This window comes from Styela clava, chromosome 11, assembly GCF_964204865.1.
Source record: "Styela clava chromosome 11, kaStyClav1.hap1.2, whole genome shotgun sequence".
Lineage (NCBI taxonomy): Eukaryota > Metazoa > Chordata > Ascidiacea > Stolidobranchia > Styelidae > Styela > Styela clava.
Genome location: NC_135260.1, coordinates 16,590,086 through 16,616,592, shown reverse-complemented (window position 1 = coordinate 16,616,592; position 26,507 = coordinate 16,590,086). Strand labels below are relative to the sequence as shown.

The 26,507-nt window shown below is 34.2% G+C and overlaps 2 long non-coding RNA genes across 3 annotated transcripts in view; both read left to right on the top strand.

Moving 5' to 3' along the window:
- Positions 1-26,507, top strand: part of LOC144429940 (uncharacterized) — a 63,402-nt gene that overhangs the window by 15,328 nt on the left and 21,567 nt on the right. The gene's annotated exons all lie outside the window — the stretch shown is intronic.
- LOC120347682 (uncharacterized) lies at positions 1,009-13,345 on the top strand. The gene is made up of 2 exons (XR_013479067.1): positions 1,009-1,123; positions 13,123-13,345. It is a non-coding gene; the product is annotated as an uncharacterized LOC120347682 (long non-coding RNA).

Sequence of the window (26,507 nt, the reverse complement as noted above, 5' to 3'; positions counted from 1 at the left end):
CTATTACTTTTTTCAAGTTTTTTGTAGATATATTTTTCAATCAGGCAGCTACAAAGGCTCGCGGCGAGGCCAGTTACCGGCACAAGTTATGGCTTTATCATCATTAAAAAGCATTGTAAGGGTGTTTGCGGGTTGAGGACCATTCGCGAGAAAACTTATATATTTAACTGTTAATCTCACTTAACCTTTAAGTATCTTTAATGGCTTACCTCAAGTTTTATATCTAAGTAATATCATACTTTTGATGGACTTCTAATGTATAATATAATTATGTATTTTGTTTCGGGCTAGTTCAGTCGCTGCGGCAGTTTCAATAAAGACAGTAGATAGTAATTTCCGGCCGTAGTCATGAAAATTTTAGTTAAAAACGTCATCACCGGTTGCTAAAATTTTGTTAAATTACGTTTATTTTTCAAATGACTATTTTGTCAAAATTTGTCATCATTATTACGTTTATTCAGGTGACGAGATGCACAAGTCATTTTGTAACATCAATAGCGTCACTAGAACAAGCTTCTGGCGCAAAAAATTGGCCAACCTCCCGCGTTGTTTAGAAAGGACAACACCACACCTCATGTATCCACATTTATAAAACATTCATTAGATTGACCGATGTCTGGGAACGGCGATTTTGTTTACGTCTGTGGGAGAAACGGGGCTTTATCGTGTAAGAGATCAAATTTGGGGTCAACCGGGGGCTGCATTTTCCTTATCATGGCGGTCGTGCCGTTTTCTCTCAATATTGTCGGCTTGGACATCCAAGATTGTAACTTAACTATACTACCATGTTTAGTTCATCACTAATTCATGCTTAGTAGTATGTTACATATTTACATTAACGTTAGACGGGTATGTGTTGTAAAAGACCCCCCTCTGTTTTCGATTTAATATTAGATGAAAAGTTAAAGTTTCCCACGAAATGATTCGACCGTAATTGGATGGAATGATGATCTGATTATGTTGATCTGTTACGCCGCTAATTTGCATTTTCTCTTCCGTATGGAGCATAAAATGGTTGTGTTCATCGTTTATATTATTACTATATGTATTTCCCAATGATACAGTCAGTTGATGTAATGGAAGTATGCAAGTTTGAACAAAGTATTTTCAAATGGCGAAACAGGTGAGTATTAAGTTTTACTTAGATTTGATTTTCTCTTAGACCATAGCAAGATCAGAAATTGTTGTGGTTAGGGCAAAGAAGACAAATTTAGAAAGGATTTGCAACCATTTTATAGGGCAAAAAAATTGCAACTTCATAATTTCATTCCAAAATATCGTAATAAACCGATATAGTTAAATAGGTAACTATAAAAACTGCAAAACTATTTACTTGTAACACTCAGATTATTTACTCCTAACCCAATAATCCCTATTACATAGGCTTGCCGAAAATTGGTTTGTAGTCTTATCATATCATTGTAAAAAACTTTTAAAGTTAAACGTTTGGATAATTATTTCCAAATATAATTTGGTATTATTGCACATTCGCTGTTGTAATTTCCACATTTTATTCTGATGTGACTGTCTTCATGACAAAATGAAGCAAAGTTGAAACCCATAAACAATGCATAGTTTCACGAGAGTGCAGCGAGAAAGAGAGAGTGTGTTACAATGTTCATTACCTAGATTCATATTAGTCGAGTTTAAATTACATTTAAACTTAAAATTCGCGTCGTATCGGCTGTTAAACACAAATTCTTTAAACATATCAAATCCTTAATATTCGTTGCTGGTCCATGCAATGTTGACCAACATGAATAGTGGTGTCAGGGGTTGGATTCTTCAGACCTAGCAACAACCCTAGTCTAAACCAGACATTAACTGCTATTCCACACAATTTATGTTATTGGCCACCTGGCGACGACATGACGAAATAATGATGGTGGGGATTTGGAAAAAGGTGCGTCGATGTGCGGGGGATGACTAATAAATGGAGGTGTGAATAAGATTCGTGAGAATAAATACAATAGCCGACAATTATTGTCGCAAAGTTTATTTGTTAATTCTTGGCAAACTCGACCATGTTTGAATCCATCTTAGATAAGATTTATTGTCGATGTTTACTTGATCAAGAGTAACACGGATTGTTTTGTAGATGAGAAAATATAGCTACCGTCCAGGTAGCATCGAACACAACAGAAAGCCTGAATTAAAAATATTCTCGTTTGATATTATGACGATTACAATAATATCAGCATAGAACCTATAATTGTATCGTTTGTTCTTTTGTTATACTGTGTATTTAGAATATTTTCGCATCATATTTTCATTCAAGTTATGTTAGTGTATCGCTCGTGGATTGGGTGGGAACAGTACGTTGTATCGGTGGAGCCCTCTTAGATCTCGTGAAAACCAAACACGACGAACAATGGAAGGGAAATTGACAGTAGCACCAAAATCCTTTTAAATGTCCATAACGTCCATATCGGGTGTCAGAGGCCCAGTGCATTAGTGCATATCTTTTGTCCAAAGGTGTGAAAAGTCTTGTACGGCTTTTGTTAACCGTGAGAGCTTCCTTTTCTTGTAAAGATAAATAGACTGGTTGTTTTTATGGGAGATACAAGACAAATAAATACGCGAGATAGTATCGAATTTTTCTTTTCTGTATGTAACAGTGTGTGAAATACCCAATGCGGCTTTTGTATTTTGTGATTCGGCTGAGATTCGTCATAAGAACGTAGCTCATAGATACATTCCAACGCTTTGTCTGAGGGTGTGAAAATATTTGTAAAAATTGGTGGGAAGTTGATCAGAAATTGTCTTTACAAGACAGTACTCAATTAATAGATTAGTTAAACAAGAGGAGGTGGGACCTTCTTGATATTTACAGGTAAGGCTAATCGGAAAAGCTGATAGTTGACTTGTCAATACAAGCGTCATTTGCGCATTATTACAATGAACATGTTGTTGGAAATATTGTTATATGTTTACTAACTAAAGTAAATAGCAAAAGCCAGAAATGTTACTCGCTTCAATAGGTTATTGTATCGCGCTTATGTGCCAAGGAATTATAACACGCGTAGAAAAGCATTAGAAGTATTCTGCTACTAGTTTTATGAAACGACATAAATCTAATATTAGGATTCGAATAATATTTCCAAAAAAATCGAAATATTTTCTGAGTTTTATACACTTTCAAAGACAAGTCCTCATGTTCTGTGTGGGTCATTTTTCTTTCAAGGTTAAAAAAAATTATATCATTAGGAAAATGGATTTACTCTCGCATACAAACAAAATGTTAAAATCTTATTATATTAATACATGATGTGTTGTGAATTTAATTTTAAAAAGTTATCTAGATAGATATGTTTCAATATGAACGGGGTGCCCAGTTAAGTTGAGTAACAAAATCTTTTAATTAAGTTGCTTTGGTAATCGTCTGCGTAAGTGATAAACAAAGTCAAATATTAAGCATTGACGCTGCCGTATAGATAGATTTACGCTACAATCTGCGAAAGAAATGTTCAGTAGACATTAGACAATTCAACAGTTAAAGGACGGGATTGCTAATTTCAAACTCATTTTTTCATTTAAGTTTGCTGCGCGCAATTTAAAAAATACTTGCAGAAGTGTTGCATGAAACCACTTCCAAACTGAATACTGTGAATTTATTTATAGATGTTTTTGGATACCGATTACAAACGTGACTTGAAACAATTAAAGTCAATATTGTCAAAGAAACATCTAAGTGAAATGAAATATGGCAATAGCCAAGTATCGGTAAACCACTTAACTTTCCTAGCAGACGGTAAACTCTTCACTGAATGAGTGTGAAGTAGTTATATCATATGGTTGTACAAATCGAAACCCCAAATATAGAGATGTAATAACAAAGCAAGCCACTAAAATGGTAGACAAATACAGTAAAAATCAATTTGTCTCCATCTAAATTAACACTAAGGGTAATTTCGCCAATTGACGGAGACAGAAATTCGTATATTGTGATTAATGTTGCCTTTCAAAAATATTCTACCGGTCAAATTATCCACACTTATGGGGTGATGTAAGGATCTAATTGCTTGAAAAAGCTTTCAAAAAACTTTATGAGGGTTAATTGTGTTACTTTCCCATTAAAATTTAAGTAACCATACTAATAGAATTTTAATCCCCCAAAAATCATATAAACAAAATAGGGATCACTTGTTTCGGTAAATTAAGTTTTATCAATCTTGGCTCATGCCAAATAGCATATTTTAAAATATTTTATCAGTGCTTCGAGGTTGATTTTATATAATTCTAGAAAGAGTATATATATATATATTGCACTGTTGAAAATGTAGCAAATTTAACTTTTCTGTTCAATGTTTGAATTGAATGTTTCATATAAATTTAAAATATTCTAGGAGAATCAACATGCTATTGTGATTTGAATCTAGTTCTAATATCATTAACTTTGCGATATTTTTAAAAGCATATTTTTATATACATTGCAGCAACAATTGCCGTTTAACGCAGTATTGTAAACACACGCCTCGCGCCTCCGTAAGTATAATTGGGGTAATTTTAAAGGGTTGGGTAAGCTGTCGAATCATCTCTGGATACGGATTAGCGGGTCTGTAACCGGATTTGTAATAACACGTATTGTTTTTGTTGCGCGTTGCCGAGATGACTGATGGGACATTGCGGGCATATATCATAAACACACCCTTCTGGTTTGTACTCCTCTTTGTCTGGGCACGAAGCAACAATTTTGAAATACCATCACGCTTTGCCACGGTCAATATTATAACGATCTATGGTCATGTCTGATCAAATTTGAGTTGAAATTATTTTGATTTCGAAGATCAGAGGTTAAAAAATTTATTTCGGTTTGCTAATTTATGTCGATTTTGGTTCGAAGTTTCAATTTCGAAATGACCTTTGCCTAATATGCACTAGTCTATATGGATTTATCGCGCTTCAACGAAACTATCTATTAGGTCATGTTTAATACGTACTCTCAAATTAAAAGGATTTTACTGATGCAAATTATTTACATTTCAACACTTTTAAGCGTTGATCTCAGATATTTCATTGAGTATTGATAATAATATTCTACGCTTCATCGAGTGTGCGACTTTTTCACTGGATAATTTCCTATTTAAACATACCGAAAAACTGGTAAAGCAAAATAAATGAGATCTGGAACTCACGGACGATGTTCAGAAAAAAAAATTACGTTTTTTCAACCATTGATATAACAAATTATGCGAAATATCACCGTTATTCAATCTTACTATTTGATGATGATGTAGGGCGTTCAGCAAGTCGTGATCTATCAGCATCGCAAAACTAAAGGAATTATTTTTAAAAAATTTACAACCCAAATTTGATGTACATTGTGAATCGTTCACTAATGAACTCAACATACTCGTTTGAAGTATGGAATTTATGTACAAATCCTTTAAATCTGGTGTGCTTCAACAGATGTTTAGCAAATCCAGTTAATCCCACTGGCGACATAATTTGCCTCGTGCTTTGGGGTTTTTGCCTGTTTATTTTCCACATAGTTCAAACTAACATTTCCCGAACGTTAGCCTTTTCAAAAATCGAACCAATAATAAAAGCGCTTCACAATCATATATTGGATGTATGTAATCGTTTAAGTCATATGTGCCTCGGTGAAATATCAAAAATACCAATAAAATACAAGAAACTGTATTTTTATTTTTTAAACTAAAACTGTGCACAATCACAGATGTCTAGTATTATTCCTATTCAAATTCCAATTCCATGCATTTCAAAAATGAGATAAATTTGGGTGTCAAAGAAAACAAAACCATTTCCTAAAAAGATTTAGTGTTTGATGGAATTAACTATATATATATTGCTACAAGCTTATATCACGTATAAAATATCTCATTCAATTTTGTGAGGCAATGTTTTGTGGCAACACAACTCCGCCACCCACGTTAGTGATCTAGAATTGACACCAGTAAGCCAATGTTTCGACACAACGACACGTGTTGTAACAACTCGGATTTGCTATTTCTAGGTGTTGCCAACCATGGGTTCCCACGCCCTCAAACTTGGGGGCAACTGGAGGAAAACAATTGGACATAGGTTTCTAAGATACAAAGTGACATGAACTTTGTCATTTTAGATCTTTCAGTAAAAATCTCACTTTACTAATTAATCCCATCGCTGTTAGAAATAAGTAAATTTGATGTAAATTTTGACGTGCATTTTCTTGAGAAATACGTTTTTTCTTTAAAACTTTTTCTCGCCATTTTGCATTTTCTTTCTTTAAATCATGCTTGATATAAGTTGCATCAAATATAAGATCGAATCACTCTTAACTACAACTAAATTGTATGGTAACTCTTATTGATTATTTAAAGAGTAAACTAGTAGAAATTTAGCTATCGTGCATTGTTGACACATGCTTGGAAAGTTACAGCGATGAATGGCGGTGATCTTCGCATTCCAATTTGCTTTTCAAAATTTGATTCGGGGTTAATTTTTTTGTCGACTAGGTGGAGGTCATTTCCACAATTAATTGTGGTGACGTTTTAGCACCCGCATTTGTGGGTATTTCCGATTGAAGGAATAGAGATCAGTTTCACTAGAAAACCGAGGAATGTTTAAAATCCTTTCATTTTGTCCAATGGATCTGTTTCAGAGATATACTTTAATATTAGGTTAACAGATTCCAATAGCTTCATAGGCTACGTGACACTGAATAAGATATACAAAAAATTAGTAGCAACTGCAAATTAGAATTTTCAATGTTACAATTCAGTTATATTGTAAAACACTGACCAAGAAGTCACTACTAAAATGTCAAGTATGTAATACTGCGCATCAGAGATAGTAGACTATTTTGTTTACTTTTACTATTAGCTGATGCATTGCTTCGTGCGTACGTAGTAGTCTTGTATATTGTCGTTAAATTGACGAGATAGAATACTGATATGCCTTAATTTCATTTCAAATGATTTAAGATTCAGTTATTCTTTGCCGCGATTTTTGCTTTGCATGATTTTGGTAGTTTGTTTCAGATTTTTATTATAAATATTTAGTTTAGTTTTGTGGAATATTCTAAAGTCTAAACCATACCATAGAATAGAATATACCATAGAATATTCTATGGTTTTATGCAACCGAAAATATTTTTGACAACTTTGCTAGAAGTAAAATAGAAACAATTTAACGTTGGATTTTAACCAAATGTAACGAATGACTTAATGTAAAAAGATGGGGACTCCAGTGCAAGTTTTTCTATACCGTAGTTTATGTATTGCGGTTCTTTACACAAACACACTTCGCGGTTGTATCATCGTGATTGTAGAGTTTCCAAGGCACGCCCCCTATACGGCCAATTGACTTCGTAAAATTTAGCCTTTCGCCGCGACACTTTGTCCGTCACGTGGCGTTTATCCGTTTGGATTATGTTATGCTTTGCATGAATAACATGGTCCTCATGGGTCAAAGAAGTCATATTGTGTTATCGACACACGCTATGAGTTCCAAATTTGCTATACCGGCGACGTTTATGTTGACCTTCAGCAACGTGAGTCGACATTGAGAAGGAAATGCTTCCTGATGTCTGTCGGGGACCTGCATAAGCGCCCCAAAGGCGGCTGTTGGACGGGTTGCCATTTGGATCCTGCCATCCTGAACGATTTTTTGATTGTGAGGCATCAGTGCGTATGGCAGTGTTTGTTACATCGAGGTCGCGTTTTGACTACAACATCACTTATAAAGCACATTGATTTATTTGATCTGCCAAATATGTGCTAATGATATAAGATAAACCTTACGTACGATTTTAACATCCTCGCACATGATCAAAGGTAGCAACTACAAAATTAGTGTCAACCGATTATTTAGTGCCCACTGACCCCACCACACACATAATAACCAGTTCTCATGAATATTCATGTCAAAATATCACGACAATGTGTCATATATATCCAATTATGATGGATTGTGACTTCCTTCTCAACAAAAAGAAAGGATTTCTATTTTTGTGTAAAAAAGATGATAATAAAAGATAATTTACATCTTTCCGGATTTTAATGTGAAGTTAGCATTTGAAATAGAAAGCGTGAATAATTACATGTCATCGCTAAAAACGCATTTTCAATCTAATTTTATTGTCAGTTCCAGCGCAGTTAGAAAAAATGATTCGTACGTTCTATGTTTAGCTTTTTAACCAAGCTTCTGTCTATTCTAGTTTATATCAAGTAAGCCTTTATATAAAACTATTATAGAAAAAGGAAGAAGGGTTAGAAAAAATGTCTTAGGTATATAACGACATTAAAACAATTAGCAGATTTATGTCAGGTCATTAACAGGTGCATATGATACTTAAAACAATAGTATTTCTATACTTTTGCTCAAGCTGTGAAATTATTGGAAATAATACAATATTATCTACAATGATAATGCTTATAAATTAAAGTCAATATTTTTTCATTTTTTCCCAAAAAGCAAGGAATCTACAGCAGACAGTTTATATGTATATTATAATGCCATCTTCTGTGATTTAGAGGAAGGGAAAAATGTCAGAGAAAAACTGTTAAAGCCATGTTTTTCAGTGGGTGATCTGAAACAGAGCCAAATCGGAAAGCAAATTTTCAACAAGTTCGTAGTATCAGATGACAAAAATTATTTTGACAACAAGAAAGGTCCTGAGAATTTACTATATTGTCACAATCATTCATAACTCTACTTTATTAAATATGACATACAAGCTCTAGTGCAATGTGAATTCTAAAAATGAAATTATGAAGATTCGAAATTACTTAAGACTTTATATTAACATGTTGTCAGAGCTTTGTAGCGCCATCGAATAGGGATAAATTGGCGATTTTCACAAGTAATAAAGAAAAATTTTTTTGTATTAAAACTGAATAAGCCGAGCATCCAGCTCTTGACCTTGTGTAACTAAATTCAAGTGGTTACTGTCAATAATTTAGTAGCAAAGGGGAATCCCGTTGTGTCGTATTTTGGAAATAATCCAGTGTGTAAAATTCCGCAGTACATTTTATCACATCATTTTTCGTAATCCAGGCACAATAGTATGTTGCAAGAATGCAGGCGCAATATGAGTTGTATGGAGTGTGGAAAAATGTATTCTTCTATTCCATAAAAAGGCATATTTTAAACATTTTTTTAGACCGTGCATTGATAATATTCCTACAAAAATCTGAATCTATGCAAAATTTTAAATTTATTCTTTCAATTCTTCTTCTTACTTCTATACTCCTAATAAATTACGTGACTGAATACGATTCTTTCAAGACTGACGTTTACTCTTTAGCAACAAATTATAAAATTTGTTTATGTTTCTTCAATTTTTCTATAATTGCTGAAAAGTAAAACCAAACGTTTAAAAGCACCATCTAATTTTAGTTACAATATTTACTTTTTGGTTTTTAAAATCGTTTATAAAATGCAAGAATAAGTTACAATTACATCATCCAAACATTGTTATCTGCAATAGCGTAAGTACTTCAACTTGATCCCCAATGAAATGCGATCCTTAAGTAGATTTCTTTTTTCTGACTTGCTGCGATGAAATGTATTTTTATTCTTTTCCTCGCAGCAATTTTTAATTTTTATAGTAAGTTTTTAAGCGCCAAAATCAGTCGGCAATTTCTGACTGACGGGTACAAATGCTTACATTTACATTGAGATTGGGTAATGGTAAAATTAAGACGTTTCTCAACCAGTGTGAGCTTCGGTTATTAGTACTGCATAAGTCATGGCCAATGAGGAGTAAAATGATGTTATGATATAGAATTAGCGTTTTGCAAAATTTCATGGAAATTTCTTGGTTTCATAGAAATATTGTGCTTACTTTAAAACATATTAGACATAATAGTTCGATAATAAATAAATATTACAATTTTATTGTACTTTCTATACGATAATATAATTTACGATTCGCAAATTCCATTGCATACCAACACGAACAAACCACGTTAGGACATTGTAGTATTTCTACCAATCGTACAATGTGTTGCTTTCTTATTTTAGAAACATTTTCTCCGTTTTATAAAGTTGATTTTTTACAGAGAATAGTTACAATATACATTTATTGTTGATACTTTGGAACGGGAATATCTAAATGAACGTGCGGGTCGACGTAACAAAGTTTACCGCGACATACACCTGGAAATCCCATTAACACGATGTTACGTTGTGATTGACAAATAGGCGTGCGAAATGTTTTATCGCTTATGAGAATAAAATACAAACTTGTAGATGATTAAAAGTTTTTTAGATTAATTTTTGATCTAGCACGGTTCTGAGAAACGGATTTCTTTCATGACGCAAACGTGGTTAATTGTGGTTTCGTAAAATGTATCAGATGTCAATGAACAACGGAAAGAAATGTGGGGTCAAAAAGAGACATGTTACACTGATTTTGCAAAAGCAAAAGGTGCTTTATATGCGTGGACATTCAATTCGGAAATGCATATTTACATATATAGTAATAAGTTTTATTTAAAGAAGAAATTTATTTTAGTTTGTGCTATATTTTTTTGTAATCCAATACAATGCAAAGAAACTGGTAGTGAAGATCGTTACGCCCGCTGTTTTTAGCGCTTTTATTAAAATTCATATATTTATTTCAAATTCGTATATTTATTTCTCATTGAAGATTTAATTTAATAACATTTTTCTTCAAACTAATCATAGTTAAGACATTTGCACTAAATAATGAAACTTCATGCTAATAAGAAAATCGATACACAAATATCATCAATAAAATTTAGAAATTTCAACAAAAAATTCCAATTGGGGATTAATTCAATGTGCAATTGTGGATTTAATGTTCATCTTTTGGTATAGTTTGGATCATATTCAATTCATTCCAAGTTACTTCCTTATGTGAGTTCAACGCCACTGCCTCGTTGTTCGTAACTGTCAACGATTTCCTAAATATTATTGCCCCCTATTGTCCCATCTCCGTTAGATACGTACTTAATGTAGATGTCTTTATAAATCGATTACATTCAGCTTGTTTGCCAAGTGACAACAAATGAGCAACGACGGATTGCATTTTATCAAACAAAGTTAGGTCGGAGTTGCTTTTCTTGTCGCGTTAGGTGTGAGATATCGGTGGCAAGGACAAATAAAGATGATAGGTAGTACTGGAACAACTGATTTTCGAACGACACGCTTGCAAGTACTGTAAGTTTCGTTCGTATTTTGTACGTAGTTGAGTGATACACAGAATGTAATGCCATTACATGTGTCAAGATATAGGTCTATTCGCAGTTCCGACTTGAGAAAGGAAGCGTTTAGAATTAGTTGTACTAGAATATATATCATTGCGTCAATTGTGACGAACCTATTCTCTGAGAAGAGATTTTAATATTGGGACTATATTTCTAAAAGTGTCGTACTTTGAGTTTCAGGGAAATAGAAAAAAGCGTTGTTGCTTTTTCGTCATAAATTGTAAGTTGGCCGTGTCGTGATCTCTTTTATATATTTTCATCGTTATTATTGGAGGTGTTTTTGTGATGGCAACCACGATGCCTCGTACTCTCTATATTCTCCTATTCCCCAAATTGATTGTGCTCTATATACATACAAAATCGTTTTTATGATCTTGCTGAATGCTCATTCTTAAATAGTAAGAGTTCCGATATAAATGCTAATACGGAGGAGTTGTGTACATATAGGTACAGCACAGGTGATTGCACGAAGTTTTATAGACTTGGTGATACTAAATTGTAAAGCAATAATGATGTTCGGAGTTACGATGTTGAACGAGCCGCCATTAATCATCAACCGCCTTTTACAAGGCTCAGTTGAGGTGAATAATAGCAGGGTATATAGACTACAGTCAGATTCGTGACGCGTGCAAGTTGGCGTACGAATAGGATTTAGCAAGTTTCAAACGACGGAGTGAACGGTGTCTTGCTCATTTGCACTTCATAAACCGCAGCACGGGCGCATAAACAGATTCCTCGCTGGCGCCAAAGCGCTGTTTCACGTGGCGAGGTAAAGTCGATTGATTGCAAAAGAAAGAGTCGTGATAAAACGGGCGAACCTAAGGCTAAACTACTCGTCATTCTTGGAAGATCTCAGCTGGCGAAGGGGGAAGATTTATTTTAAGAAATCGGCAGAAGTTTCCGCGTATTGCGAATCGGTGGCGAAACTTGCCGTCAATAAAAACGGAAATTACGGATTGTGGCGCCGACTCGAGTGTTGCGCTGTATGTAGTCTCAGTATATAAATTTAATATTATATCGTGGGTAAGAAGATATTCTAATATGAAGGTTATTAATTGCACAGATAACGTTGTTTGCCTACTTATCAATAAAGTCCGCGATTCGGCAGCATATAAAAGGGACAGTACCGCCATGAGCTGCCAATAGCAGGTGTTGTAAGATTGGTAACCTCGACCCCGGTTGAGATTATAATCGCAGATTTATCGCTGTTGCTGACGGTTCACACATTTGAGTGACGGGGATTTGTGTACCCCGGTGTGAAGTGCGTGTGTTGAATATTTGATGGCTCAGCTAACAAACATGACATAATTCTAAGTTGTGCATATGCATGTATTTGTTGGTGAAGTCATACAAAGACCAAAATGAGCCATTTGTTAACTCGTCCAGCCTTTCGTTACCGGTAGTGAGAGAATGTTTATAATTCAGGTCTAACTAACTGGGTAGTATAGTAAAATATACCTATGTTTGAGAAGAAATGAAAATAATCAAAATAGCAGCATATTATTTTGGTGTCGATTTTTTGCTTTTAATGAATGGTTACATTGAATAAAAATTTAGAAAAACGATATAGGAATTAGAATGTATTATAAAACTAAGAAAGTTTAGTTATGAGAGTTTTATTTTTTTTTAAACAATTTTGTTGTATTTTTCGTATCTATTACAAGTATCGTTGTAAATTTTATTGAGTATTCTGCTTGTGTGAAAATATTCGTACTATTTCATGTATCTATATATCTTTTATGTGCAATATAAATATTTTTAACATACTTTTCAATCGATGAAACGTGACTTTGGTCAGTTTATTAATAGTATTAATTTTCTTTATTTTTCACTAATGGCTTTTTAATATTTGTTCTGAGCAAGCAATTTCGTTTGATGAACTTTTGTTCCTAGTCAGATGTGGTTGATGTATAAGATACTTTAACAATCTCTTTATAATTTTCAGATATTATTGTAAAATCTTATCTAAAAACAAATATGCTTGCAAAGACACTAATGAGTTTTGTCGTGTTGACGATGTTTGCATTCGACCAGACTACATCTGTTGCACTCAGAGAAAACTATTTCAAATTGCTACCGGAATCAAGTAATGCACTACCGGTACTCGACATCCCCGAAAATCCTCCAAACGAATACGATCCCAAAGAGTCGGATTTGGACCCAGATAGACTTCGAGAAAAACTGGGGATATCTTACAAACCGGATTTTATGTCGCCTACTGAACCGGATCCATACATGTACCCGAACGTCGGAACGTCTCCCCGTTTTGCCGAAATCGATAGAAATAATGTTCGGCCGTTTGGAAAAATACCATCGAGATTCCGTAAAATCGATTTCAACCAACCCAATGGGAAACCTGTCATAAAACTCAGCAGAAGACAGAGGAGAAAATTACAAGCATGGCTGTGGCAGGCTACCACATGTCCTGTCGTATACAAATGGAAAAACCTTGGCCATCGATTTTGGCCTCCCTGGATCAGAGAAGGCCTTTGCGACACTTCTCGTTCATGCTCAATCCCTGCCGGAATGGGTTGCCAGCCGTCAGACTCAGTCATGATTACAATTCTTCGTTGGCATTGCCAGGGATTTAACAGCAATAAAATGCGTTATTGTACTTGGATAAAGGTTCAATATCCCATTATATCTGAATGTAAATGCAAATGCTGAAATCGCATTTCAATTTCAGACTATACCAAAAAGCACAAACGACCGAAAAGGTTGGCGCGGAATGAAATGTGCAATATTTCGCGGAGAATGATGAGTAAACGTAGTAAACACGTACAAGCTAAATCAGCGAAGACTTTTACAAACGAAAAGACAAATCCAAATTGACTTCGGAAGCCGGGCGCCACGCTCCGTGGGATTCCAGATCTAATTCTGAGCGAGAATTACGAAACACAGCGGGGTTGACGGCGACGCGATTTCCATTAATTAAATCCGTAAAATTTAATTATTACCCAAGTATGAATGCACATAAATGCGACTCTAGTTGCACTTTTATCCCAAACTTTCTTGTGCCCTGTGTACCGTTCCGTGATTCTTTTTATGGCAACAAAAAAGGGTTTACTTTCGCCAGCAATACGTCTACATACTAACAGCAAAAGAATATTATTTTCTCATTTAAGCATTTATCCAGAATTTGACGTTTCAGTAAAGATTATTAGAAATTTCCTTGAATATAATTGCTTACAATTGTTCATACGTTTATGTTAAAAATAATCACAAAGTTGAACCGATATTGTAGTGAATCGAAATCACAACATGTTTAAAATAAAAGTAGAAACTGTAAGACAAGTCTACTTACTACCTGCATGAAATACAAGTATTTTAACAAAAACAGATGCAACAGGGAGTTAGTGAATTTGTTCGCAGAAGAAACCATAAATAATACCCCATACTCCAGGTACTGGGTATAAATTTGAGTTTTCTCCCAAAGCCGTGAACGAAATTCTTCCCATATTGTGTGATATAATTTTCAGTTCCAAGAAAATACTTCCAATACATTTTCTGATCAAGGTTTTACTTGATGGATAAACTTTAATGTAGTTTTTGCAAGATGTTCAAGCGAATAATAGGTATCTTTGTAAAATCACAAAATTGACATATGTTCTGATTAAATCGACGTTTGTTTTAATAAATTATCAATTAACAATTTGTTACAATCTTACATTCAACCTTTTTTCTAATATCCATTTTCTAGCTTGAATTCTGTTGATTTTATGTAGAAATTAAGCACTTCTGTGCTATGTTCTTAATTCAAAGTTTAAGGCAACAAATGCTTGTATGGAAAATTTTCGACCTGTAAAGCAAATTGTTCAAAATTTGAAATTTGTTTAGTGAAAATAAATAATAGATATAAGTGAGTAAACTACTCCTTCAAAATACTAATACCTTAACATCACCCGATATTTAGAGTAATATTTTGCTGTGATGCTTTTTTTAGCAATTCAGCATAGAGATTCAGTGTTATAGATTACCGTTACCAATTTCTTCAAAGAATTCCTTATAATTATTACAAAAGTTTTGTTACATAAATTTCCCCTTCTTGAGATATTACAAAGATGTTTGCGATTTATTCAACCTATTTTATTATCACGTTTTGTTTTACCTTATCACCTTTGTTTCCTAATTTCTTCATTTTTTATTAAGTTTTGTTTATATTCTCTGTATTTAAAGTCTTCAACGTTTTTTCTTATGGAAAATGAAATACTTATGAAAATATTATTAATAATACAATAAAAAATATCTGATCTCTTACAAGTATTAGTTTTGGGGGTGGTTTATTGAGTTTTATTGTTTTGTTGAATATATTTTTCGTTCGGCAATATATTAGATCTTTCTCCACATTACAATTTTCGTAAATGCACGTCGACACAACGTGAGTTGGTCAACCAAGCAGTGTTTTGGACGAGAACTGTGATAGGAAATATCGGAAATCTAGAAATGACTTCTACATTCTTCTGAAATTTAAACAAAATCTCAAATGAGCATCAAAGCGCATTTCATATAATCGATCAGCCTTATCCTGTCAATTTTTATTTGTAATAATGCTGTTTGATCGCACTTTTTTCTAGAATATGGTGACACAGTGTTTGGGTAACAAAAATTTAAAGAAAAATTCACTTCCCGCCGCCTTTAGAAAAGAAAGTGAGTCAACTTCTTGGGTTTCAATCGTTGTCGTTTTAGGGCGCGCGAGCAAAATGGCGGGGCTTCAAACTTGGGACAAATGAGTTCACAACTTACGAAGACGTCTTCAACTCTTTATGTGAAAGAATTCAACAATTCCAATACAAAATCTGAATGTTTGTCAATTCAAAATTGTTCGTTTCGTTTCATGATAGTGAGTGATAATTCCTTGCCGATTGAAAGCGAAAAATATAACGAAGTTTCTAGAATACTAATCTAAATGAATTCCAAATATTAATTAAATTGAATCGTCATTCTAAAAATCTATTATCTTGCTTTTAACTAAATCGAACCTGTCAACCATCAGTACAATGTTCCAACCATTTATATCGAGATAAGCTCCAAACTCAAGACAATGTCGCATGTCAGTCAACATTTAACTAAGTGTTCAGATAATGTCAACTTAATTTCTAACGCAGATTTATTACCAAATTCGAATATCCAAATAATAAACCATGCAGGGCTTCCCAGTAGATTAGATTGCATTTGAACAGCACTGGGATCACCCCGAATCGGTCATAATATAACTTTATTGAAATCAAAAGCGCAGATTTGCGTTCTACTTTCTGAGTTTATGCATGATGGTGAAGGAAATTTCGAAACTATAAATATTTTTTAAATCCATGTAAATTATTGCAGTGACTGCTAATATAAAACTTGATTTATGCAGAAAGCATGACAGAACACACCTTAACAATAAACACGATCTGATCGAGTATAGCCCATCATCGAATAAATTGCCTTCCAATTTAATTGTTAGAGATGGCGTTTTTTAATATATTGCGGTTAGTATATTATATTAGTCGTTTTATAAGTATGATTTTGTCTGATAAAGTGCAACATTATTACAAGTCGTATTATAGTGGTTCAATTTACAGTCGGTCCGTGCAAGAGTAGAAAATACAAACATCTTTACCAACAAAGTAAGATTTTTGTCAAAAGATAGATTGTAGAATATTGTGAAGTCAAAAGTAGGAAAGATGAATTTTACAGTGTTATACTTTCTTCTCATCACAATACTTTCTTCCGCATTTTCCGCTTTGCTAAAATTATATTCTTTATGATTCTTTATATTTCCGATTAAAATATACGACACGGTTCATCAATTTCTGAAGCATTCTGGTCGTCGTTTCCGATGGCACTCGATACAGACGGAGAGGCCGCCTGATAGATTTTCCCACGTAAAAAAATCAAAACGTTTATGGAATACCGCTCAGATTAGTCGACTTCGAAATGGCGGAGAAATCTTCAATAATGATTTTCAAGCATACTTAGATTTACTAAATCAGCTTTTTACGTAAAAGCAGTTGCGTTGATTAAAATAGGGTAGGGCCAGCTCAACTTTAAAAGAGTTATTTGAAGATATAGTAAACTACAAAAGTCGACTGCTGTAGACGGAGTAAGACACCATTCGCTTTTGACGTAGGGTTACAAAAAGATTATTTTCAAACAATAATTTCATCATAGTCTATTTTGGATTTAAGTTTCTATGTACACCCAACGTAATAACGTTCCTCATTCAAGGTGCGTGGTTAAATATAGCGTGGGCGACGAGGTTAGAAGGTCATGTTACGTATGTTGCGTCATAATATTACGTGATCCATTGTACAAATCTTTATTTCATCATATTTCAAAAATAATATACAAGAAAAAAAATTATGTCGTGTTGAGTTTTATTCAACGCTGTCATGATTGCACATTTTACTACTCCTACTGAATCATACTTATTCATTTTTTATGGAATCAATTATTTAGATTCAGCAGAATCTGTGGTTTAGTTTTTATTTTCCTTGTTATGACCGATTAGCTTCCAAAACGTGTCCAAAATTCCAACACCTGTCGACTCATGTTATTATAAACATGCCAAAAAAAAAATTCATTTTTCATGTTTTTCCAAGACCTTGTCGTATAGCTTCCATATTATTAGGCTGTGTTTTGGGGGCTTAAACACGATCTAAGTTCTCGTCCGCAAACCTATCATTTACCAGGTATGATCCCATAAATTAGGCTTCGCTTGTCACCTACCCTAATCAACAGCTAAATTTCTTTTGGTATTACCTGGAAGGTATCATTACTGCTGGTCTGGTTTGTTTTGGGATTAAAAGTGCTTTTTCTTTGAGAGCAGGTTGGCATTGAATATTTTGTTGATTTGAAAGCTAAAACTTCACAAAAATGGAGTTTTGAATCTGCCTCGCCAGTTTGAAGAATTTGTATTATGATGGAAATTCTATGAAACGTTTAAATACTAGAGCAAATGGGTAGATACGTTTATATACCCTTAACTGCTGTGATAAATTTGTATGTCTCACAAAAACATTAAGAGGAATTTCACTCGCACAAAACCTAGTGTGGGAAAACCGCAAAACTCTGATAAAACAAAACATACATACATCTTCCTTAATTGCGCGCAAAGTGAACCGACATTGGCGTAATGTAACCCGAGTAGGCCTAACAAACATCCTCACACCGTTCAAGAGGTTTAATCAATTTCGCAAATAAATCCACGAACATTTTAGTTGGTTAATTGTTCTTTTGTGGTTTGCAAATGCGATATGTCTGCTTGTTATATCAACTGGCAGAGAATGGGATAAGCCGCATAGAATAGAGGTGACGATTGAAAAGCCTTTTCAGCCATTTACCCTCTTGATAGTGACAAAGTGGATCAGACGTTCATATAGCCTTGGTAGTGGCATCCGTCCGGCATCCCGTCTCGTCGCAAAACTTCAGGGATTAAATATTGAAAGCTGAGGAATTTCAGTCAGTATTGTTTAGACATAGGAATCGAATCACAATTTGGTTCTTGAACTAAAGAAACGAGTCATGAAGTAGATGGTCAGACATGGCCCTATTTGCCTAGTGGCATATAGTATGTTTTAAGTTTGGCTCCGGACTATAGAAAGAAATTGTCCTGCCTGTATACGATTGATAAAAATATATTTGTTCCTGAACTATCTGACTGAATAAAAATACATCACGACATTTTTTAAGGTAAAGGAATACATTCAGGCGTGCCTGTGCAAACATGTTTCACATGAAGATGAATAGAGAGAACTCACACAGAAGTCCCGCTGTCTCGTGCCTCGTGATTTGTCCACTTCAAAATACGAATTAAAAGGGTGCAATTTAATAGGCGTCTAAATATTACCTGCTTAATTCCACCATTGCCGAAGGAACTAAGTACATGGGACTAATCAGGATTTAACTACGTACATACTCACTCAAAACCAATGCAATGCGTGCAGTGTATTCAATGCATCAGGAATAAAATGGGGATAGAACTGATATCATTCATAACTAGATACTGATTTAGGTAATTTTTCTCTACCTTGAGAATGTAAAACATTGTTTATTCAAATATTTTGCGAGAATTAAATATTTTAAATAAGATCCGATGTGTTTTCAGACATACCAATGTGACATTTTTGTGACATAACAAAGCTTTGGCCAAATAAAACTACATTCTTGTAAAATAGGAAAAGGGGGTCAATAAAACTAGCCGAAAGTAAATGTAAATCAACCGTGTAAACAAAATATCCGGGGCGACAGACAACGGAATATCAAACTTGTCAAATGATATGATTTTCATAAATCCATGACATATGTCGTCCTGACATTAGTGTGTACTTTGTACATCTTGCATGGATTGGCTGTAGAGTGTGCTTGGACAAACGCGATTTACCTGCGGCCCAAGTGCACAGAATACCCATTTATCCTATATTTTATAGCTGATATTTTTGTGCGATAACGTCGGATTTCTTTAAATTTTAATTAGATTGAGCGCAAGGCGAGTGTGACATGAAAACAAGGCGTGCTTTATCATATGGACTGCTTAAAAGTGACGCAAATCTCAAGTCAGACGATTTGGCGCCATAGCCGATACGGTAGTACACCGGCGTTTCATTCGTTACATTCAAACGCAAATCTAAGCGGCGCCTAATAATCATACTTTATTTGCCTTTTGTCCAACGTGACCGCAAAATTTAATAGGAGCTACTGTTATTATTAGTTATTATTAAGCAGTTTTGTTTACTGTTTACTGTAGGCAGCAAAATCTCCACTTTCGTACGTGTCACGGCGACTTCCGTTGGGTATGCTCTTTATTAAACGTTCGAGTACAGCGTAGGCGGCTCATGTGATAAATTGGGCGATGTGAGACGGCGAGGAACCGCCGCAATCTTCAGTCTTAATGTTCGGAGCAACGTTGTGTGTATAAACGCGGTCATCGTGAGAAGATTATTAATTCTGTCTAAAATGATAATAATAAAGTCGAATTATAATAGCTTAATATATTACACGTCCACTATCCATCCAATAAAAAAGTTATTAAGTTTATTGAGTGTACTTAGCGCGGATAGGGCAACGCCGTTCAGATTTATTGACATTTGCCGCAAGTCGATTTGCGTGAAGGGACCAGTGAATGGAGTGCGACCAAGCTAGTTATAATCACAAAGTGCTTTGATGGCTGTGGTTTCATTAAACTGGACTTTCTGTGTGAACACTCACGGTATTCTGTTTGCATTGCATAATTCCACAACATCTTGTGGTATACATATAGGATATACGATTGAATTTCATAGGACTAAATCAGGCCTGTGGTCAAAATTGCTATAACACTCAGACTATTATAAAAACATAAATTTATTGAACGTTTTGCGGATTCAAATAGAATTACCTTTTAAATTCGACGACCTTTTATGTTTATCTATGTTTTATTTAGTCACAAAACTATAAAAAATATGCCATACATACATGACGATATGCATAACGATACATGCCATAAAGTCATAAACTTTAAACACCCTTTACCCCCACGTTTGTTGTAGAACTATTTTACACCGTCACAGTTAATCCGGGTTAACCAGTAAAACAACAATTCTTTGAAGATCTCGTTAAAGACCTAAGTACCATCGGAAGATATTTTACGACAAAACTAGCTAAAGTGTGATTATTAGGCCAAAGATAGAAATCACCTGAATTGGCTAAGTAGAGTATTTATTGAATTGATGAAGTCTTTCCCAGTAAGCATGATTAGACTGACGTTAATGAGAAACGCCTCATGAAGTTTATCGCTTATTGTACTTTCTCAGGATTTATATTAAGATTTTTATTTGTATTAATTTTGTTTTGTTGGTATATTTAGTCGGAGAATTTTACAGGATAAGTACCGGACTTAGTTTTGCATACATTCAATTTAATCATCAAATTTGCTAAATTTGTCATACATCCGACATCGTCATCTTCAAACCAAGCGACTTATACCAAAACTGAAGAAACCTTCTCATATTCGTTGATAATTCGATTCAGAGATTTTCTCATTAATATGATTATTGAGTTTAGATGTATGAATCCACGAGCCTGCACTTGTTGGAACCATGATCTGGTCATAACGTGTAAATAAAGCTAGTGCACAAGTACGGTCGACAGTTGACAAATTTGTTATTAACTACTGTGTTATCATCTCACACCTGTTTCAATGGCACACATAAGAAACAAACGGGTAGAGTTGACTACCGTACAATGTATTTAAAGTATTCGGTGTAACATGGTTTATTGAACAGCAAAACAAATATCATCCATACAATTATATTTAGAACAGTGGCTGTTTTAAATACTAAAACATAATTATTCATTTGCATTCCACGTTGGGAGAAGAATATTGTAGTCTGAAGTAGACTAGTACTAACAGTCAACAAAAAAAGGAAGAAGTTATGAAAGATTTAGATTTTTGAATACGACACTCCGGAAGCTTAAATTATGGAAAAGAATTTATTCAAATTTTATAAATTCTGATCAGAGTATTGTGTTGATCACCGTTAATCAAGTCATAAATGATACCTCAAACCGATTGAGAAAGGTGCGCACATACTCCACAAAGCACAGATTATAATCGAAGTTGAAGGCAGGGAAGAAAGGGTGATAGAATTAGAATTAGGAAAACGTGTAAAAAAAATAGGAACAAAGAGTTGGACGAAACAAAAAATATGAAATACGGAGGGGTAAAAGAAGAAAAAAGGAATGTAGAATGAAACACCAAGAGTGATATTACATGAAAAATCATCAATGCGATACACATTGAAATTGTCAATTCAACTCTGTCAATTGTCAACTCTGAATTACATCATAAATATCATACTCTAGTAATTATGTTACATAAGTAAGTTTATTCAGTAGAGCTGATTGTATTATGGGATGCAGCAAAGGTCGGGGTTAATGCAACAGATAACATCAACCCATGGAAATAAAATTAGCGATCCAAGCTTAGTCAAGCATGACATGAATAACTTCGACTATGTTTTCCTTCGCGGTTGATTATTGTCTTCGGAAGGTCAAAAATCAGCAACAAATTTGAAATGTTGCAAGGCGCGAAACGCCATCCTAAATTCAGATAAATGGCTCAATTTGTACTATTTTTACCCAAAGAAGATCCAAAGCTTTTAAAATTCGCCACAGTGCTCATCTGACTTGTTTGAAGCGTCACCAATTAACATAACATTGGTGTTGAATAGAAACGAGACGCTAAATGATGTGTGGTTTCGTCTGAAATACCAAAAATGATGACCATCTAAAATCAAAGTTTTTGTCTGCTGCTCAACCGAGTATAAACCACTGTTCCGACTTTCAAGTGTAGCAAAAAAATCACAAGAATAAACAAAGATATTCGAAGGAGATGTGTATTCCTGCACAAATATTATCAGGATTTTTAAAATATACATTCACGTGCCTTAGAAAAGATAACATTACACTGGTTGTTAGGTATCGGTTCCAAGTTCAACATATTAGGTGTATTCGAAATTAATAACGATGAATAAATAGTATGATGAAATAGTGTTCCTGTTACGTCGGAGTTCATTTTTTCTCAACGCATACGTGCCCGACAAGTCACGTTCTTTCAGTGTACGTCTTTTATCTAAGTATTGAAAACGGGAACATAAGAGAAAATCACGTCAAAAGTTGATGTGGATGCTACTTCTAAAAGTTATGCTTATGATGACAATATTTGAGTGGCAACATACGTTGATTATAAGAGGTGAAGTAAATGAAGTGAGCAATGTAGCATCAACATCAGAGACGTCCGGATAATTTCTCGCCTCGGTAAACACAAAAAGATCAAAAGAATGCCTCGCTTTCTTCCCCATTTTATTCGGAACTTCGCTGTCGATAAGACATCAATTCATAATTGCGCTTGCGTGTCGTGAGATCGTTCAAATAAACCCGAAAGCAGATTTGTGTAAGTTACTTTAAGCCATATACCTAAATGACATATTTGGTGTTCGGTGCCCTCTCACTTTACAATTATCTATCGTGACATCATACACAGTAATGTAAAGGCTTTGATAAACCAAAATCAAATATTTTGGTCTCTGATAATTTTACTATGTTGGATGACGTATTTTACGTCGGTGGTAATCATGACACAGATTAAATAAACTAACGCCTCGGTTCTAAAGAGGTTATTTATGAATTGTGCCGGGGTAAAATAATTTGGTCAAAAATAATCATAAAGGAACTGATTTACTGTGATTCAGGGCAACTGCAGAACTTTGTTCACTTCGATCTAATCGGTATTTTCCTTTTTGTTTCTTCATGTATCAATATTTCTTTCTTCAAATTATTCTAGTTAAATATAGTTCACTATTCAAAATCACTTTTCGCGTAATAAAATAATTCAAGGGTTCTTTGGTCTTGTTTAAACGTCAAGTGCGAAATTTCACTCAAATATTTCCCGATGATAAAAGTAACCGACAATATTTTGTTATGGACCAACGCAATACACGCGTGCGCGGTCGTTGGTGGGCTGCATCTCTAGAATAAATGTTGCCAAAATTTGTTTATATACACGTCTATCATGTGCGACCACCACCACTTAGACTTATCACCACATCATAGAAAAGAAGTCGGAAAATATTATTGAAAAGTCCAATATTTGTGAACGGACGGATTAACTCGGTCGCAAATTCCGGAAGATAATATCGTGACCTTCGTGACTGCAGTGGAAGTTACGATCAGTTTTTTCATTATATAATATGCTACATAATGGGAAGCCACCAAGTCGTCTTAAAACTATCGTTTGAAAAGTGATTTAAGTTCGAGTGAAGGTTTTGTATTTTTTTTTTGCAAAATTGTATCCAATAACTAATAAACCTACATGTGGTCAGCTAAACAAAATGATGAACAATTCCATTGAATAAAAGCTCAATTGTCTCAACCTTTCATCTTTTGAAAAAAATTATATTACCATTGAGCGACAAACCTACATTTTTCTATAACAGGATTAAAAACTTTTTACCTCTCTGATGTCTGATGGTGGTTTCCACATTCTCCATAATCATATATAACAAAATTGTGTGAAAACGTCTTTTCATTGAAAAAAAAGAAATTTAATAAGGAAATAATGAGGAAAAGTGTAGAGATATGTAGTTGACATCATAGAATCGATTACTATATTGCGTCATTCTTATTAGTGGGTAGTTCATAAAGAATTGTAACAAATGACTAATATTCATTTTATAATTTGTATCTTATTTGTGGAGTAAGAGGTATGACTTCATCCTGGAAAGTCTACGTGACTTTTATCAAAAAGTTTCAAGTTTTAAAAGGGTATGCGGGTCGGAAAATCGGAACGAAAAAGTGTCTAACGGAAAAATTTAGCATCTCGCATCCTAACGTGATGAAATGCTGTCACATTTTTGAAATGCCGTCGCAGAGAAGAGACTTTATCGATTGATTCGGTGATTATTAAGTATTTCCAGTCGTCACGGTGGCGGGAATTGACCTCAAGGGATTTATTCGCTGTCTGGCATAAAATAAATGTCTCCATATTTTGTCCATCATATTTCCTCTTTTTCTGTTTGTTCTGGAAAATCATAATGGGGTTTGTATAATCAATTCTTGTAAATGCGGCGCCACTTCCCGCTGGGAAAAGCTGGACAATCGCATAACTTGGTCTCGCGGAAGAGTGGACCTCATTAGCAAAACAACGCAATCATGCACGCAACTTTTAGTAATTTTTATTGATATAAATCATGTTAGCGACCAGCGTGACGAAGCATTTCGAAGTTCCTATTATCCCACACAAAGTTTATGTGAATTTCTGATGAGCCATCGTAATACTTGTTCTATTCTATAAAACTGTGTCTATGTTCGGAGGGTAACGTGATGGAGATAAATGGAGACGAACAGTCCTCAAACTGGCCAATATACACATTTTTCACGAATTGGAAAAAAATTAGAAAAGAAAAGTATATTTATAACATATTCAAAGAAAAACTTCGAGCATAGAGACAATTTTACCATAAACAAAATTTAATCCCAGAAACTGATGAATTTCTTGAGAGAATCCGTTTCTTTTTAACATTTTCGAATTATTTTCATAATTCCCTAAATTGCATCAGACGATCTATATAGAATAGGCTTAATGTGTGACAATGGTTGATTTCCTTTGGGCTGTCATTATTATCAACCAAATAGTACAGGACTGTAATAGTATGCATAATATGATAGTTTTACAATTATAAACAATTTTGTAAAAAATTGTGATACTGACAATTGTGATTACCATGAATAGTTGTTTTACCCTGAAAGCTGAAACCCTTAAAATAGAAGTAATAAAACATGCATAGCCGATGATTTCACAGCTTCCCTTCTCATGCTCGAAATATTTGTTGGGTGAAAACCAAACCAGTTCGCATACGCTTTTGATGAAACGCAACAATATGCTCTTTCTTCCGAACGTACGCTAGATAAACAGCATGTTGAGATCATGACAAAAAGTTTGGACAATAATAGATGAAAAGAACTCCACGATTCCAATATTTACATTGACTACCACAAGTATAAATCGTGTTGAAGTTCTATTCAATTCAGAAATTCCACAGAATCACTATCAGACACATATTGAATTATATTTATAAAAAAGTTTGAACAAGTATAAACGTATGTATGAAAACCGTACTTTATTCACGCTTATATTATGTGTGATTTTAGCAAAATATTTTTCATCGGGAAATTAAATTTCTATACCAAGGTTTGACTAATATTTGGATTTTGTGGAAAACCAGTTTCATGAATGTTCGTCTTCATTTATCTTTCACCATCACGTCGACCCTTTTTCTCATTGTACACACAGAGCAGTACGTGACCTAAACAAAGAACTCATCACCAATGGTCAATATACTTATATATGACATGCCATATTATAATACGTCATTTTTGATACCAGTCGGTGAATATAAGGTAAACAGTTCTTATCCGTTTAAGAGTATTTAATTTTCTTTTTTAATAACAATTTTCAATTGCCTACTCAGAGATCTGTTATTAACCGTTGAAACCCGGGTAAAAATGTTTATAATTGTTCCATCAGAAATAAGTTTTCAATATATATAAATTATTCACTGCAAAAAAGTACAACCGAAATTTTGAAAGGCAAAATATAAATGAATACTTTTTAAATTCAAATGATTCGAGGATAAGGCGATAAAAAAATAATAGGGTGATGTCGACTGCGATCATCAAAAATTCCACAATGATATGAGGCAAAAAACGATCATCATTTATCACCTGGCGATCAGTTTTTCTCATGATCCTGGCGCGACATCTCGTGGTTCAATATTGCTTTCAAGTTTTCTTTTACCAACGGATATTGCT